General features: G+C 39.2%; 1 protein-coding gene and 1 long non-coding RNA gene across 6 annotated transcripts in view; both read left to right on the top strand.

The window, feature by feature from the left end:
- Positions 1-16698, top strand: part of RORA (RAR related orphan receptor A) — a 410146-nt gene that overhangs the window by 254573 nt on the left and 138875 nt on the right. The gene's annotated exons all lie outside the window — the stretch shown is intronic.
- Positions 1428-16698, top strand: part of LOC110354189 (uncharacterized) — a 28863-nt gene continuing 13592 nt past the window's right edge. The window contains exon 1 of the long non-coding RNA XR_005268721.2: positions 1428-1923. This is a non-coding gene — a long non-coding RNA (uncharacterized lncRNA). The remainder of the gene's footprint in view (positions 1924-16698) is intronic.

Raw genomic sequence — 16698 nt, 5'->3', positions numbered from 1 at the left:
TTTCATGAGTACAAAGTAAGAAATAAAGAATGCTATCTGAGCTGCACAAGCTAAGATAAACAGTATCCAAAACATCATTACCAAAATAGTTTACCCTATAAAGTTTTTAATACAGTTTTTTAAATGCTGGGTAATGTAGAAGGTAAAGTAGATTTAATTCCAACTTTGTTCTACTCCTGCCCATTAAGGAACTTTCACTCCTTTTACAGCAACAGTAGTGTAGGAAGTTGAATGCATGCCTGCCCAAATTCAGTGCGTTATTATTATTTGATTCTTTTATACTCTTTCCTGAGCATTAATCTTTTTTCAAACATGAAAGAATAAGAAAATTCCATTTACAAGTAAGAGTAAGAGTAAGGTTTTTCTTTTATGTAATGCAAACACACGTTGGTCCTTAAATGTGAGATATGACATTGATCCAAATCCATCCAAGTAATGATTAACTGACAATTCTACTACACTGGTTGATTGGCATATTGCTGGGAAATCTTTAAATACATGTGACAAGAGAAATCTTTCTTGATCCCCTTTCGTGATGACTTTGATCCTGTGATAGAGGAAACCCTGTTGGTATCTGTGCATGTAACCTACTGATACCATGAGTACAATAGTCTGTCATCATGTGGTTCTGTTAGTTCATGTAGTACTGCTACTTCAGTAGTAAAAGATAAAATACTAAATGTAAAATGTGAATTGTCAAAGTGTAAGAATGTAAAAAGTAAAATATCCTGTGTTAAAGATCATGAAATAGAAAAATAGGAGAGAAAAATAAGAGGAGGAAGTGTAGCAAAAAGTGATGCTGGCAAATAAAATGTGATTGGAAGTAAAGAGGTTGTTTACTTCAGAGAATGAGCTACTGCAGGGCTGTGTTGACTGAATGACTGTCCCTGTATGCAGTATAAGTAAATGAATTAATAATCAAGGGAAAGTCTTTTAAAACTGTTTCAGATGATAGCTTTAAGTGGATTTGATCTGTTCTAGCCAGTGCAGTCTGGTCTCTTAATTAGGTTTCTATTCTTACAGCGAGGGATATGACCTTCTCAGCCTGGGGAGCAAGATGATTTCCATACTCCTTAATTTCTTAGGAGTTATGCATGTGTTGCCACAGATAACTCTCACAAACAGTGAAGAAAGTTTAAATGGTTGAGAGACCTGCTTAACTCTGTGCACGAGGTGCAGGCTTTATTACCACTTGTTTGCCTGTGGAGTTCTTCTCCACCCTGTACATCTTTTTCAATGCATGTGTTATTTCTTTCAATTGGGCTTGGTGGTAACTCACGGGGAGCCTCTGCACTTGCATCTATCTTCTGCATTTCTTAATTTCTTTTGGAAATACTCTATTCTCTCACCTTATTAATGTTAAAACAAAAAAAAAAAAGTTTTTTTTTTTTTATTGCTAAAGGCAGCAGAATAGTGAACTTCTTGGTGGAGTACTATGTCTTCCCCAGCGAGTGAAAGCTAAATTAGTTCTGAGGTGCTTTCACTCAGTGGAAGCATAATGAGAGACACCAGCCACCTCTTCATTAATAACATGCCAGTCACATTGGGAGCAGCATACAAAGCCTGCTGGGAGAGCAGTACCACCAGCAGAAGCAGGTAGGAAGCAAAAATGAGGCTTAAGGAAAAGGATACACAGGTGGAGATCAGGGCTATAATGTTAGAGGGTGTGAAGGCATTTCTGCCTGATAAGCAAGTGACTCAGCCTGGCTGGAAGGGCAAAATTGGTGCTAGCTTTTAAATCACACTACTGTGCCATTACAACAACAGTACTGCTACAGCTTGAAGAATTGGCAACAATTTTGAGTACAGGCTTAACTTTTTCTAAATACCTGTTTATTTGTATTGCCTATTCACATCTTAGCAAGTGTATTACTCCTTTAATAGAACTTGGAAGGTTCTGAGTTCTGCAGTCTTGGTCCAGAGGTATGTGTGTGTGATACTGTTGTGTGTAGCAAACATGAGGTGCTGGAAGAACCTGAGCATGATCACTGTGATGATGGGATTCCTGTGGTATTTTTGCTTCCTCACTATCCTGAATTCTTCCTTAGATGGAACGATTAGGGGGTTGAGTTCTGCTCTTCTGCCAGGTTAACACACTGGCAGTTGGTTCCTGCACTTCTTTCTTTCCACCTCTCCAAAACAGACAAGCAGCAGAGTAAAAAATCTCTTTATAACCACAGCTGTAATATTAATATTCAGGCTTGCGTGTTAAACCTTAAGGAGCTGTGGACATGGCTTGGTTAATCTTGATTTCCTGCTAAAGTACTAGAGGAAAAACAGAAGAGGACAAAGCACTCCTGTTTGTGCAAGTGCAGGAATAAACCTTATATTCTACTGGTCTTCCTGAGACATCTGTTGGCACCAAGTCTCATGGCTACTTCTCCATGGAAAAATGACTGCATCAGATTTGTGAAGGAAAGAGTTAACTGGTTCAGTTTGCAGATGCAGACTGTGCTATAGGAGATTACCTTTTACTTCTGTTTTTTCTTCTCTCCAAGGGTATTTCTGAATCTGTCATCAATCTTCAAACTCTGCAAGTGGTCCTAAGATTTCTCTGACTTGTTTTAGCTTTGTTACGTAGGTTTGCAAAATTGGGTAAATTTGGGAGAGAGCTGTTCTTCAGATTCTGCAATCCAGAAACTCAGCTATTTTGCTCAAAGTCAGATGCATCAAAATGACAGCTATTGCCATGGTTGATGTGGGTTATTTGATGCTGGGTATATTTTTCTGAACCATTCTTTGGTCTCTCTGAAGGTTAACATACTTAAAATATAAGCAGAGACCACAGCTGATTAAAACTTCTGAGCATACAGTTAAGCATGGCTGTATCCTTCCAGAATCAGTCGCAATTCTAATTGGCAAAACAGCATCTTTGTCTAATTATTTCAGAAAATGTTGTTCATATCTAGCAGAGAAGAAATAGAAGTGGTTTATACTGCTTTAATTATTGTCCTTCTGGACACATAAACTTGGGTCACCTGTTAGAGAAGTTGCAGAGACTAAGGAATTAAGTTACATTTATTATAAATAGCAGAAGCATCAGATGAAATGACTTGATAGATTAATTTAGCTCCTACTGTCTGAGGAAACAACTGCATGGTTCTTTGCTTTGGCTAGTACATAGACACATGAAGGGAGTGGCGTTGCCTGTCTGCTCAGACCAACCCCAGTTTCAGTCAACAGAGATCTGTCTTAGGTGTCATCAGCATATAGGATCAAATCCCATGAAAGGGCAAATTGCTGATTTATACTGTGATTCTGCTTTGTTTCTATTAAAAATACTCTTAAAATTGTAAGTCTACTAAAATAATGCTTTCTCTTTGGTATTACATGCCATCCTTAGCTCTCCTGTAGTTGAAAGAAGATTGAGTAGTATATTACAGGTGTGTAAGTAATTGGTTTATAAAATCTCTGCCTCTTCCAGCCCCGTGTCCAAATTATGCCAGTCATATGCTACTTCTGGTGCTATCTGTGGTACTTGATAAAAAGCTTTCAAATTATGGAAGCACTAGTATGTATTTTATGATTTCTGCATTATCTTCTAATGGCTTAAGAAGACATTAGAGACATACAGTGGGCATTACAGCACAGTGCCCTCAGCTGTCACTTCGAAGTACTGTCATCCTTCTTAAATACATAGGAGTCAGGCTGGAGTTTCTCCTACACAGACATGCAGAACAAGAGTAGAACTTGTCATTGCCTTCTGCTTATGAATCAGCGTTAATTTACAGTGTTGTAGCTGATTACTAAATGCAGGCTGAAGAGTTTGTAAAGAATTAGTCTTGAATGCAAGCCTAATGAAAGAGCTGCGCAAGTTACCTTGTTGAAATATCTGGCATTTTAGTTAAGTTCATTCACCCATAGGACCCTACAGCCTTTTTAAATACAATCTGTTTTTCTCCTTTCCCCTGTCCCTGCCTTGTCAAAAAAAAAAAAAAACACCATCAAAAAAAAAGATGGAAATATGATCTCTGCTTCACCTTGTAGTAACAGTAGTGATGGTGCTTTGGGCGGGTAGATCTTTGTGTATTCCTCAAATCATTTTCACAACTGTTTACGTTCTCTTCAGTCCATAATAAAGGAATCTAATTAGCCATGCAAAAATGGCCTTTCTGCCTGATTTCTTGCTGTTTGTCTTCAGCAACTATTTGTTGTGGGTGTCATGGCTATTGTTATAGTTTAGACTTCAGGTTTGGGCTTTACATATAAAGAAATGAGTCCTGAAAGCTTCTTAAGTCCTAACTGCATCAGTATGAGCCAGCTGTAGCCAGTACTGTGGAGGATTCTTCTGCCTGTCTAATAGCTTTTGGTATTGCTACCTTGACTATAAGGTGCACAGGCAGAGAGTAGATTTCCATAATTTTAGGTGTCTTTATTTCTGAACTATGAATTGCTTGGCACTGCTCAGCTATCCAGCAATACAGGCATGAAAATCATGTGTTTTGTTGTGGAAGCCTTGGTGACAGATCAGTCTATGTAGCGTCTTGGCTGTGTTTCAGATGTGAATACTTCATTGACAGCAGACAGGACCAAGGACTTAGGAAACTTGTATTAGAATCCCTCCTCCGCCCTCCCCCATAAAAGTCCATTTTGTTTTGTATGGGGGAAATTATGTAAGCGGAGTGTCTTCAGTGCAGTGTTAAAAATAGCAAGCAGTCAGAATGAAGGATACCTAAAGTATGTTTCCATGTTTGTTTTTTTTCACATCGTGCTTTCTCACCATCATTGTTTTGTTCGTGTATCTTGCATATAGAGAGCAGTATAGGAATAACACATGCACTGTTGAGGGAATCAGCATTAGGATACACAAAGTATCTAATGTTTCATGTTTTATCCTGAACATATGCAATATAAATATTTGTAAGCAAACTGGCTGTTTAATAAAGGTGACCGCAGATTAGACATCTGTAATCCAGTAACATGATGGGCAAGTTTCATGATTATACGGTTACAAGAACAAAGTAATGTGTTTCTTATTATGTGTAAATCAGATTAATACTAACAAGTTGTCTTAGTTATGCAGAAATTACAGACATGGGGGAAGAAAAAGCACAGCAAATTACAGTATGTCTATGCATTCATACTTGCATTTCATCAAAGCATTATAATGTTGATAGAGAAGAAAAACAAACAGGAAGGAGCAGGAGAGGTAGGTTTGTAGATGATGCTTCCAGTGTGTCTGCCTTATGTTGTGCTTATAACACTTCAGGAAGGAATTGTGTAGTACTTGCCTTTGTATGGTCTTCATTGTTCATCACCATGATCACTGCTAGCATTTTTAAATGGAGGGCTTCTGTCATTTCATGTGATCCAGAAATGGGAAAAAGCCTTTCTTTTTACCTTGGTGAAGAACAAGACTATCAACATAATGTGCCACTGCAAACAAGATAAAATGTAGTAAGCAGGTGCAATGCAATTAAACTTCCAGCAGTGCAGAATGACTGTGAGAGCTGAATGCTTGTATGATTATACCTATATTGGAGGAGGTTGAATTCGGTAACTACACAGTAAATCTACTTATTTAACATTATATATTTAAGATAAAGCTTAAATATACAGTGGAGTTCTTAATAGAGTACTGGGAAGGAATTAAATAACTAAAGGATTTAGGCCTAGATTTACTTCTCATGATAAAAATTGAATGTTGGTGAGCTGAGATACCTTTTTAAATTTTTCTGCCTTTTTCAAAGCGCAGAAGGTGTCACTGGCTCAGTACAGTTTGCAGCAGTGGCATGCAAATGCACACCACTCCTAGTTATTGTGCTTACCTCAGCTTATGAAGCTGCCGAGGCACAAGGGATGCTGCTTTGGCATGTCAAGGTGTAAAACTGAAGGTGGTGTTAAACCAGAAGAAGCTATGTTAATTCACCTCCATTAAAATATTTAGGATGGAAAGTAGGTGTCTGCATTGGAAGGAAGAAAAGACAAACAGGAGTCATTTACATATTTCTGAGAAGTTGGACACACACCCAAATTGTTTTTATCTAGTGAGCTTGAAGGAATAGTTGTTTAAGAAGTATCTGCTTTTCCAAAGGAAAGGTAAATAATTTGTGGGCATTTTGCAGGATTAGCAGTGATCACAAACCATCCATGCTAGCAGAGCAATGTGATGAACCTGGTTAATGGTTGCTGTCTTGCATCTAGCCAGCTATCACAACAATCAGTATAAATCTGCTAGTTACAGAAAAGGTCTTTGTACACCTATCAGAAGGCTGTCTTGTCCTATGTAGATAGGATAACAACTATGTAGTTACAATCTTATAACGCAATGCTCATCTCAGCATCCCAGCAGTAGAAAATTGTACGGTATGTGAGAGAGGGACCATCCAGAGACACAGAATGCCAGAGAACCGAGATGGATCATGTCAGGTCTATTGGACCGTGCATTAGGTGCTGTTCGTTCAATTCCCCTGCCTTTGTTTAAAGCAGTGGGAACATAATAATTATATGACTTACTGTTGGCAGGAAGGCATCCTCCAGCAATAAGTAAAACTCCAAATAATCTGTGCTCCAGTACTTCTGTAAAGGTATTTCCAGAATGTTTCACCCTACTGAAGGGACATATAAAGTCTGTCAACTTCTGAATAGCAATAGGTGTTTAGGAAGCTGCTTCACCCTGGTGGCTCTTGTTACAGAACATGTTATAAACTGCTGTCTTTATTTGCATTCTCTCACTCTCGTTTACAAGGTCAGGCCTGATGTTTTGGTTGTTTTCCCAGCAGTGTTCTACTGACCCATTTTGCCATAATCCCCTGGTGTCACTTAAATAAACTGGGGAGGGGGAGATTTCAGAACTCGAGCGTTTTCCTCTGCTGTTGTGCTCTGCTGCAAATTAATTTGATAGTATTATGTAAGCATAATCATCTACTCTAATCACATCACAAGATTGGGAACAGACAGAAATAACAGAAAGGAACATTCTGGATAGTGAAAAGGAGTCAGTGGAGTAGATCATTGGGCAGGACCTGAGTGGGAAGATTTCTGAGGTTAAGTCACCAGTATTCCCTTGGGCCAGTAGTCCTTCCTCACACCACTGGAGATGTAGCTGCTTGAGAGCTGAGGGCTTTTGTTCATTGCAATCCACCAATACTATTGATGTGTCTCATGTTTCTGTTCTGGATGGAAAGCTGTGAGGTACTGGGTTTTCTAATGGAAGTTAGTAGTATTGTTTGATCTTGTTCTTCCTATGTTTGTCTGCGTTTGTAAGAGTTAAATATGAGATCTCCTACTAACACTTCATATCCTGGTGGTCGTCTTTCTCAGGGATTAAACAAGTGTTTAAATGTTGAATAAATAAGCACGGGCCTGTGCTCTGCTCTCTAAAATTTGTCTTTGAATGTCATTATCATGAGCTTACAGGCAGACGTTTCATTAGATCTGAGTGCAGTTAGCTCCTTCGCCTAAAGTGTAACCTCCGCATCCTTCATTCCACTGGAGATTTTTCCTTGCAGTTGAGTTGGACGTTCACAGGTTTTTCTTCTACCAGTGATACTCAGCTGTGTGTGATGTTTCTTTTTGCAGCCTATAACAGAGCCATGCAGTGCAAATTGCTCAGGCAGCATTTAGAGGAGCTCATGTGGGGAGATTTGTTTATATAAAGTGCACAGAACTTTTTGGGAAACCCACTTTGGTTTTTCTTTTCATTTTTGATAAAGCAGTAGTTTGTGCTGTGTAAATGCAGTGTAACCTGCATTCCAGCTTGCCTTCAAAATGGGCAAACACAGCTGTTCTGTGCAGCATGCTTTGACCTCTTTAGTATGATTTCCATTGTACAAGTAAATGGAAGAGGAGGAATTACAAAGCACAACAATATATTTGAAGGCTTGATGGAACCTAGTCTGAGCTGTGAGACCTTTGCTTTTATTCTTGATACTAATTAGTACTGTAGCATCACAAATTATCCCTCCCACTTGTTTTTTTTTTCTTTTGATCCTCATATCCAATGTCTCCTTGTCCCTTCCACACTGAAAATGATCATAGTAATCTGACTGAGCCATCACCTTTACACAGATAGGAAAGCAAAACCTCGAGAACTTCCTTGAAAAGTGATGTAGTGCCATGAACTTTTGCAGCGTTTTCCTATTCTCCTCAGTCATATCCCCATGAGATTTCATTGAGCATCTCAATGAATCCCCAACTTGTTAAACTAAAAAGGGACTAGATTCCTGCAAACAGAGGGAGACTTTGTTTCTGGAGAAGATAGATCAAAAGAATTTGTTGATATCCAGTCAAACATCCATAAGAATTTTCCAGGAAGGAGTCAGTAAGATGCTGCAGATAAGCAAAAAGTCCAGAGTTGTGAAATGAGACATACAGCAAAAGGCGTCACAGGCTCAGAAAAGCATTCACAAAACCCTAAAAATGTCATATGCCTTCAGGGCTGTGAAAGCATGTCAGAGTGACCTGAAGTGCGAAGGGGATGCACCTGCGGCAGTGTTACTTAATTTCTTCTGGCCTCTCTGTGCAGAGCTAATTTGAAAGATTCCAATGTGGAAAAGGAGATGGATAAGCCCACAGGAATTTTAAGGGAAAGTAAAAGAGGAGAAGGAGATTAGGGGAGAGTGAAGGCATGAAATTGGGACTCCTTGGCAGCCCACAGCTAGAAGTATGTAGATGAGCTGTTACTGTTCCCAGGACCTGCCTAGTCAATGTCTTAAGCGTGCCTATGCTTCACTGTGTAGAGAGCAGATCGGTACAGTTAAGCCCACAAAGTGAATATGTGTGCAGCACAGCAGAGCCTTTGTTGTGGGCTCACTAGACTAGCCTACAGGATGCTTCCTCAGTTGGTGGTGTTTTGTATCTTCAAATAAGTCAGCAGTCCAAACTCTGTAACAGATGTAAAATGTGGAAGACAAAGCAAAAGCAGCTGTCCTTGCATTTGTAGTGGAACTGGAATTGCATCAAGGGTTGCTTCAAAAAATAGCCGAAAAATCCCACTGGATTGGAAACGGTGTGGTTGGTTTCTCAAGGAGTGCAGAGAAAGATGGTGTTGAGCTGTAGACCAAAGAGGGGGCCAGATGTTGCCTCTTCTGTGCTGTGCTGGGCAGGTGACTGAGCTAACAGTGGGTAATTTTTGCTGTGTTCTTAAACCTGAAGTGGAAGTAGTGCCCTAGTAAGTGGTATTTATAAATAACCATAGTCAAAATACTTGTGAGGTCTTGCTGCAGCAGGAGGGAGAGAAGGTGCCTCCCAAACATTTTTGCCATTGAAATAGTTTTCCACTAGGTGCCTACCCTTTAAGATCCTCATAATAGCTCATCACTATAGCTTTCTTTCTCTCTGTTACAAACATTGTTAGGGTCTAACATACTCATCTGTGGGTTACATTTTGCTAAGGGACATTGTGGGCCAAATTACCTTTGAAAATGTCATCATAAGAAAATTACAAGCAATGATAATAAACTGGTCTTGACGTGCCTGATCCTTCACAAGCATATCTGCCTCTTACTCACTGCAATTACTGTGTTCATACTGTGCATCCCATTAGGTAACTGAAGACTGCAAATCACCCACAGAATCAAATCAGCCACCGTCACAATAATCTGGAATAGGTGGCCTGTCTGCTGGTAGGCATTGAACTGAAGACGTAGTATTACAAAAGTCCAGGATAGGACCCATGCTGTTGCCAGGAGGGAGACAAAATACACGATTTAAGATATCTATTTGTACATAGTACCTTGGGTGATTCTGACTAAAAGGGCATTCACTGAAAGTATTGATGAGAAATATTAAAAACCTCTCTATCACTTACCACTGTTTTCTGTCAGCCTACGATTTTAGCAGCTGTGCTTTCATGATTGAATTTGATTTTAAATAGTGGCCATTATTCAAAGGTGTTTTACTGTTTATATGACAAAGTACCAGCCCAGACTTACCTAATCGTGTTTTGTTAAGTTATGTTTTAATGACCTTCTATTATATATGCTGCTATTCTCCATTGGAAGTTTGATTTTTAGGGGAGGTTTTGAAATGAGGGTAGACATTTTTCTCATACTATACATTCTTCTTAACTGAGCACCACTGGTACGCAGGAAGTCAGTGTCTGTCTTCAAACTGCTATGAAGAGAGACTAACAATATATTGTTCAAATAAAGCAGTATTTTTTCAAGTCAACAGAAGGCTAGTTTTACAAGAAGAAAATGCATCAGGTTAGCCACAACTAAAGAAACAATTTTTTTTGTGTGTGGTAAGCAGACACTGCTGCTGTAACAACAGGAATAATCTAGGACTTGTGACGTTTCAGCAGTTAATACTTGCATAGTAATTAGCACAAGGGTAGTTACACAACTTCTAGGAACAGTTGTTAACAAGATAACTAAAAGAAAACTTCTTCCACTATTGTCTGCACCTATGTTCTAGCTCGGAACAGGATCGTGCTTTTGATATAAATGTCTCAATCATCTTCACTGTGAAGCATTCTTGGAGTGCGTGAGTGGGATTCTTCTCAGATGAAACAAAATTGCCAGGTGTGTTGTAGTAGTGCACCCAGTATGCATCCAGACGCCAGTGAACATCCAGCCCAGGGGACTGGACTAGAGCTGGTCTGAAATAACCCCCACTGGCATAGATCTGTACAGTGTGGGTGTTGGAGTTGTCAGTGGAAACTTTTTTTTACTCTACAGACATGTTCCCATTGCACCACGCTTTTTTTTTTTTATGTAAACGTCATCTCAGGCATGATAAAAGGGCTGTATGTTAGGGGTTCTTCTGTTACAGAGCCAAGTTCTGTCATGAAAAAGAGTACCTGAAGCCCTCAAAAACCCACGGAGCTTCTCAGATGCTTGAATGGGACCTGGCTCTAGGAGCAGATTCCAAACCCTTTCCACTTCTGACCTCTTTGTTGGAGCTAACTGCACATCATTTATCTTGCCAAGTCATCATGGCTGGATCTAAACAACATTTTGAATTCACTTGACCTTACATTCTTCTTTTAGCCTAAGGTGATTTTTAATTAGGATTGGGACTGTGGCAGATAGTGTACAGAAAAGCGAAAGCACATGTTCTAAGAGTAACGTGTTTTTTTGTTGATATTTGAAGAGCCAAGCTGCTTATTAGAGTAGATAGATTGTCTGTCGCATAAAGCAGTATAATATGGGGCACAGAGGTAAAGAGTTGTAAATGGCTAGGATGCTGCCCAATTTAATGCCCAAAAAATTGTTACAGCCTAATGGTGGCCTAGTTTCTTTCAGAAATTAATTGGTGATGGAAAAACAATACCTTTTAGAAGATTTCACAATGAACTGACCTTGCAAATGCTTGCTATTAAAACTGAAACTAAAGAACTCCTTGGAAGAAGCAGACCATGGCAAGGAGAAGTTAAGGGCTTATTACCGCGGGTACATGAGTGGCGCAGACTTCATTTGCAAGTGCAAGATCATAACAACTGAGTGAGGTGTTGAAAAGCGATGCAGGTGATAAAGTAGCTTCCTTGCAAGTTGGGGTCTTCTCAAGTCCAGTAGGATTCAAGTCCAGTAGGATTGGCAAACATTGGTTACCTTGCGGATAGTCTTCAAATTAGGAGCAGAAGAGGCTGAAGGGAATCTAACTTGAATCTAGAGCTGTTAGGGAAAATAGATGCATCTGTTCAAAGAATATACGTTTTTGTGTAACAAGATTCTTCTTTTACTAGATTTCCATTATACAGTGAAGGACATTACCATTTCAAAGGCCCAAGTGAGCTTCTGGCTAGCAGAACCACCAGCATTATTTCATTACAGTCTGTTTGCTGAAATTGAGTCTTCCTGTTGTGGTTTTGACTTTTGCTCTGCATAAGTATAAAAGGCTTTATTTCTGGCATGCAGTCTAACAAAGCAATTATTGTTATTTACCTCTGTTCACTCAAAGAGGACCACTTCACATAGGCTGTGCTGCAGTTGACAAAACCTAACGGTATTGTTGCTGCTGCCTTTAATGATTTCTCAGGCTCCAGTTCACATCAAGGAATATTTATCTCTTCCTGACAAAAATCTAAGCCTTGACTGAGTGAGAGTTTTGCATTTAAAATGGACAAAGTTCACGCATGATATCAGTTTTTACTTTACATGCCCCTGAAGTTATTTATTAGTCCACTTTTGTGTAAGATAATTTTACTTTTGAATTTACAGCTTGTGTTGTGGTTTCCACCTTCACTGGGAGGTTTAACATTTAGCATTATTGAGAGAGTTCAGTGACCCTTGTTTGAAAGTCTGATAGTAATTTATAAAATAGACCCTACCAAATGGAGTACTTACGTGATCTGAGGTGTTCCCCTGTCCAGGAAAAAAAAAAAACCCTCTGGGTAAAATAATTGATTTTTTTTTTTCCATCTTAACCTTTCTTGTCAGACCGAGTTTCACTTTCAGGTGTATGTTTTGACTGGTTCATCAATGTATATGCAGGAATAAATTACAGTTTCCTGCAGAAAAACATACCCAAAGTCAGTGCAGTATAACTGAAGGAAAAAAGCTTCAAAGAAAGCAGTCACACAGAGATTGTGGGCTGAAAATAAGACAGCTGGTTCCTCTGCACCCAAATATGTGAACATCTCATAAATGATCAGTGGAACATCCCATAAAGCCTATAAGTATAACCATTTGTGGAAATCATTTTGAAACGCATGCTTTAAAGCTATAAAAGGTGTGGGAAAATACTCTTGCAGATTATAGTCTTTGCAGATATGGTATTACGGCTACTTCTAACAGGACAGATAATGAGCAGAGGATGATTTGAGGTTAGGCAGCCAAAGAGACAATTTGTAGGTGAAGCAGTATGTCCCAATGGAATTTCTCTTGATATCTAACCACATACAACAACATGAAGTAGATGAGTACAAGTCGTGCAGGATGGTTTGGTGTGCAGTGTGCCTGTCTGATGAAGCCCGTGTGAGAGAAGTAGACCCACCCTGACCTGTGTTTGTTGTGAAGCTGAAAGGGCAGGGATGTTTAACTTTGCTCATTCTGCCTCTTGGGGGGGCTGTGTTCCTGGTAGCTTGTGTTAATCTTTGATTCACTAGAAGAGACTCGATAAACAGGGAATAACTGGGTTTATCTCAGAACCATCATGCGGTGCAAGAGAGGAACAATGAGGTTGACTCTTCACATGAAATGATTTTATATTATTTTTAAAAGCATAGAGCATCTGCAGTGTTCTTGGGCAGAACGTTTATTTTTTGTTGTCAGTTCTTTTTCTAACAAATCCCTGAAATGCTCATACTGTTTTTGTATTCTCAGCCATATTAGATAAGTGAAGTTGGTGAAGAGGAAGTTGCAAGACATAATTAGCTGTCTTCTGTTCCAGATCTTGTTCAAGTGGGTTTTATATCTGGTTATGCACATTGAGGGTATCTCGAACTACATGCTTGCCTCTTATCTTACAGAAATCTATGCACTTCCAATATTAAGTCCTTCAGGGGAAAGATCTCTCTGGTTTTAACAGTACTTGATGCAAATCCTGGAATGCATTTTTCTGTTTTTTTTTTGTTTGTTTGTTTGTTTGTTTGTTTGTTTGTTTGTTTTTATATACAAAACTAATGGCAATAGTGGAAAAGATTCAGATTTTTTTTTTTTCAGTGTCCGTACCTTGCTAAATGCATTAAGATGCTGTGAACTATGATGACTGTCTGAGTGAAAAGAGCATAATTTCCTGTTTAACAGCTTCTGTTTGAAACTTCCTTAATGCCTGGCCCCATGCATTGGTTTCAAGGCATTTGCACAGCCTGTTTCACCTTCCTTCCCACTGCACTGGTGATTGTAGGAGCTGCTCCCATTTGACAAGTAGAGTTGATTGAGGGGGAATGAAATGTAGAGAATGTGGAATGTGTTTTATAAGCAGCCTAAGTGGGCTTGAGTCTCACTCCCAAACTATAAAATAATCTCCAGGTGAAATGAGTAGCACGCTACTCACAACCAGAATTTGGCTAGGTGAGTGGTTATGCTTGACGGGATTAGCTGTCCCCTGAATATCTGAGATCATGTCTCTCTCTACAGGCCCTTTAAAACTATCTTGAGTCTGTATTAAAATGGCCTCAGTCTTTTCCAGTAATTAAATTCCAGCAATTTTGTAGAAGTCATTCATCTAGCTGGTGAGCATCATTGTAACTCAATAATGTATTTGCTCCTGAAGGAACCAAGGATGGTCAGCCATCAGCTCATGTCCTTCAGTGGTCTGCTTCAGTTAGAAACATATATGTTAGTCAGGGAACAGGAACAGTCCCTCATGATTAAATAAGAAAGCATGTGGCTTTCTTCAGTATCTGTGATGCTGCTGATACTGAATCCTGCCTGTGCAATGGCAATAGGTTGCTAGTTTACTTTTTCATTTGAAAAGGTCAAATTATTTTAAATCACAAGTGAATTCGTCGAAGTGTATTCATAACTGGGAAAAAGTGAGAATTTGTTACAAAGATTATTCTCTGTGAATAGTTCACTCAGGTGTAATCTGCACATTATGGAGTGAGAGGCTGAATTTTTTCTCCTACGCAGAGATCGAGATGCATCTGAGTTGTTGATAGGTCATGCTGATTTGCTTCTGTAAACTGAGTGGCTGAAGAGTACATTTCATGACATGATGTCGCTGTCATCAAATCTAGCAATGCTAGAAACAGAAGGTTCATGTATCTACAAATCTCCCACCTTCGATTAATAGGCTGGCATTTTTGATTCTTGAGGTTCCTTCGCTCCCTGAGCATATCTCTGGTCTATGCTTAGCTGACTAGTATTCCAGGCTTGTATCCCAGACAGTTCCTCACTCCGTAAACCACATAGGAATGACCTTTTCCCGTGAACCTGAAGACATACCTTTGGGATCTGAGGAAGGACAAAATCTGGAAATGGTCCCTGAGCAGGAGACAATATCCTCCTCTGAGAGCCCTGTTGCTGGGCTCTCATAGCATCACAGGCCAGCGCAGCAGCAGCAGCTTGAGGAGAACTGTGCTGTGGTTGGGGTGCTTGTGGCAGCTGGTGCTCAGCTGCATACTTGCACTGCATCCAGGGAAGGGCACTGGATTGGGCCCCAGCCAGGATGCCACTGAAGAGCTGTGTTTTAATTGTACCTGTTCTAAAACGAAGATTTTTTTTCTACTTCAGCTAGCTTTAAAACATTGAAGAACATTTCCAGCGTGGAGTTGCAAATTTTTCTCCCTGTTAGCCTGCATATCTCTGAATAATGGCCTTTATTTGTCCAGGGAAGTCAACATAATCCTTTTCTTAAAGAGTAGCCGTTTAATTGATCCGGCCACTATGCATATATATACACCAAAAAATACTGGGTAACTTTTTCACTTTTGTTTCCTGATACATGCAGGTTGGTGTTCTAACATTGTTATTTTCTAGTTATTGCCAAATGTGATTTGATTTCTTAAATTCTTTAACTGAAATTAATAATTGTTCATTTTGATGAAGCTGCTATTTTAGTAGCTGTGACTTAAAATCAATAGCTGTTAGTCTCTTGGTGGCCATTGCCCTATCTAGGTGTTATTGCGATGTTTATAAATACAGTGGTTCAGGCGGGTGAACTCATCTTTTTTTGGTGTTGGTGTGTTACAGTGTTATATCAATAACAGGAAAATATTTCAGTGTCAGGCTCCTGACAATGTAATAAGAGGACTCTGTTTAGCAGAGAAGAGGCAGAAAATTCCTTGATAATCTGTTAATCTACCCTGCTCATCTACTCAGTCTGACTGTAGAGCGTGCAGCTGCTTAAGCAGGCACCACTTTGAGTTATCCAGGGCAAAAGTCTTATGTGAAGTAGTAATGCAACTGCTGAACTTCTAGTAACGAAAACTTCCCATCATTAGTTGCATACTGTGAGTGCACAGCTTGGGTGGGCATAAGGGGCTGTGCTTGCTCAACATCCAAAGCTGACCTCTGGTTCATTTACAAGACACCAGTATTTTCTCTTTTCTGATATTTCAGTGTTAGTTGTTTACTATATTTGCTCTTAATTATTTGTTGTGTTATGACAAGAAGAAGGCATTAGAAGTGACAGATCATTAATAAGATGATTCTGTGCTTTGTTTCACTGCTGCATTACTACCTTGTAAGATAACTGGCAAAAAGAAAAAGCACAGACAAGTGTGGTAATTTCATATGAAAAAAATTACTACAGCAGCAGTCAGTGTTTCTGAATAACACAGAGAAATTGATGCCTTAAATAATAATTACTCTCACATTTTATACCTCCCAGTTTCAGCTACCTGCTGGTGTAGACTGCATTAGAAGCTTAAGCTGCCTTCAAATCTAACTAGTATTATCTGAGGAATGCAACTATCAATTCAAATGATTCAGTGGCTATGTTAAATATTATCACATTGAAAATAGAGGAGAATATTGAATGCCTCAGGGTGATACTATTTTGTATTATTAAATATTGATTGAGGATGTGCAGTTAGGTTAAGACAGGGCTTCAAAAGGAATCAAAAAGGACTGAGTTTTTCAGAGCCTACTCACACTTTGAGATGCTCAGTTCTTGCCCAATTTCTTTGAAGGCAGAATAGCTCTTAGTCAAACGTCATAACTGATACAAGAAATCTTGCTACTAGTGGCTCTTTACAAAATGTTACCGCACCTAGACAAAGTTTCTTGATGTGGGACTTAAGTCTATTATTTAAAAAGTAGTTTGGCCTTTTAACCAGGGTTAAATTCTTGCTTTGAAAATAATACCTTTTTTTGGTTAGCCAGAAGGAAATTAGCGTCAATCACATAGACTGCCTTTTATGTTTTC

Source organism: Anas platyrhynchos, chromosome 11, assembly GCF_047663525.1.
Source record: "Anas platyrhynchos isolate ZD024472 breed Pekin duck chromosome 11, IASCAAS_PekinDuck_T2T, whole genome shotgun sequence".
NCBI lineage: Eukaryota > Metazoa > Chordata > Aves > Anseriformes > Anatidae > Anas > Anas platyrhynchos.
This window is presented reverse-complemented; position numbering and strand designations above follow the sequence as displayed.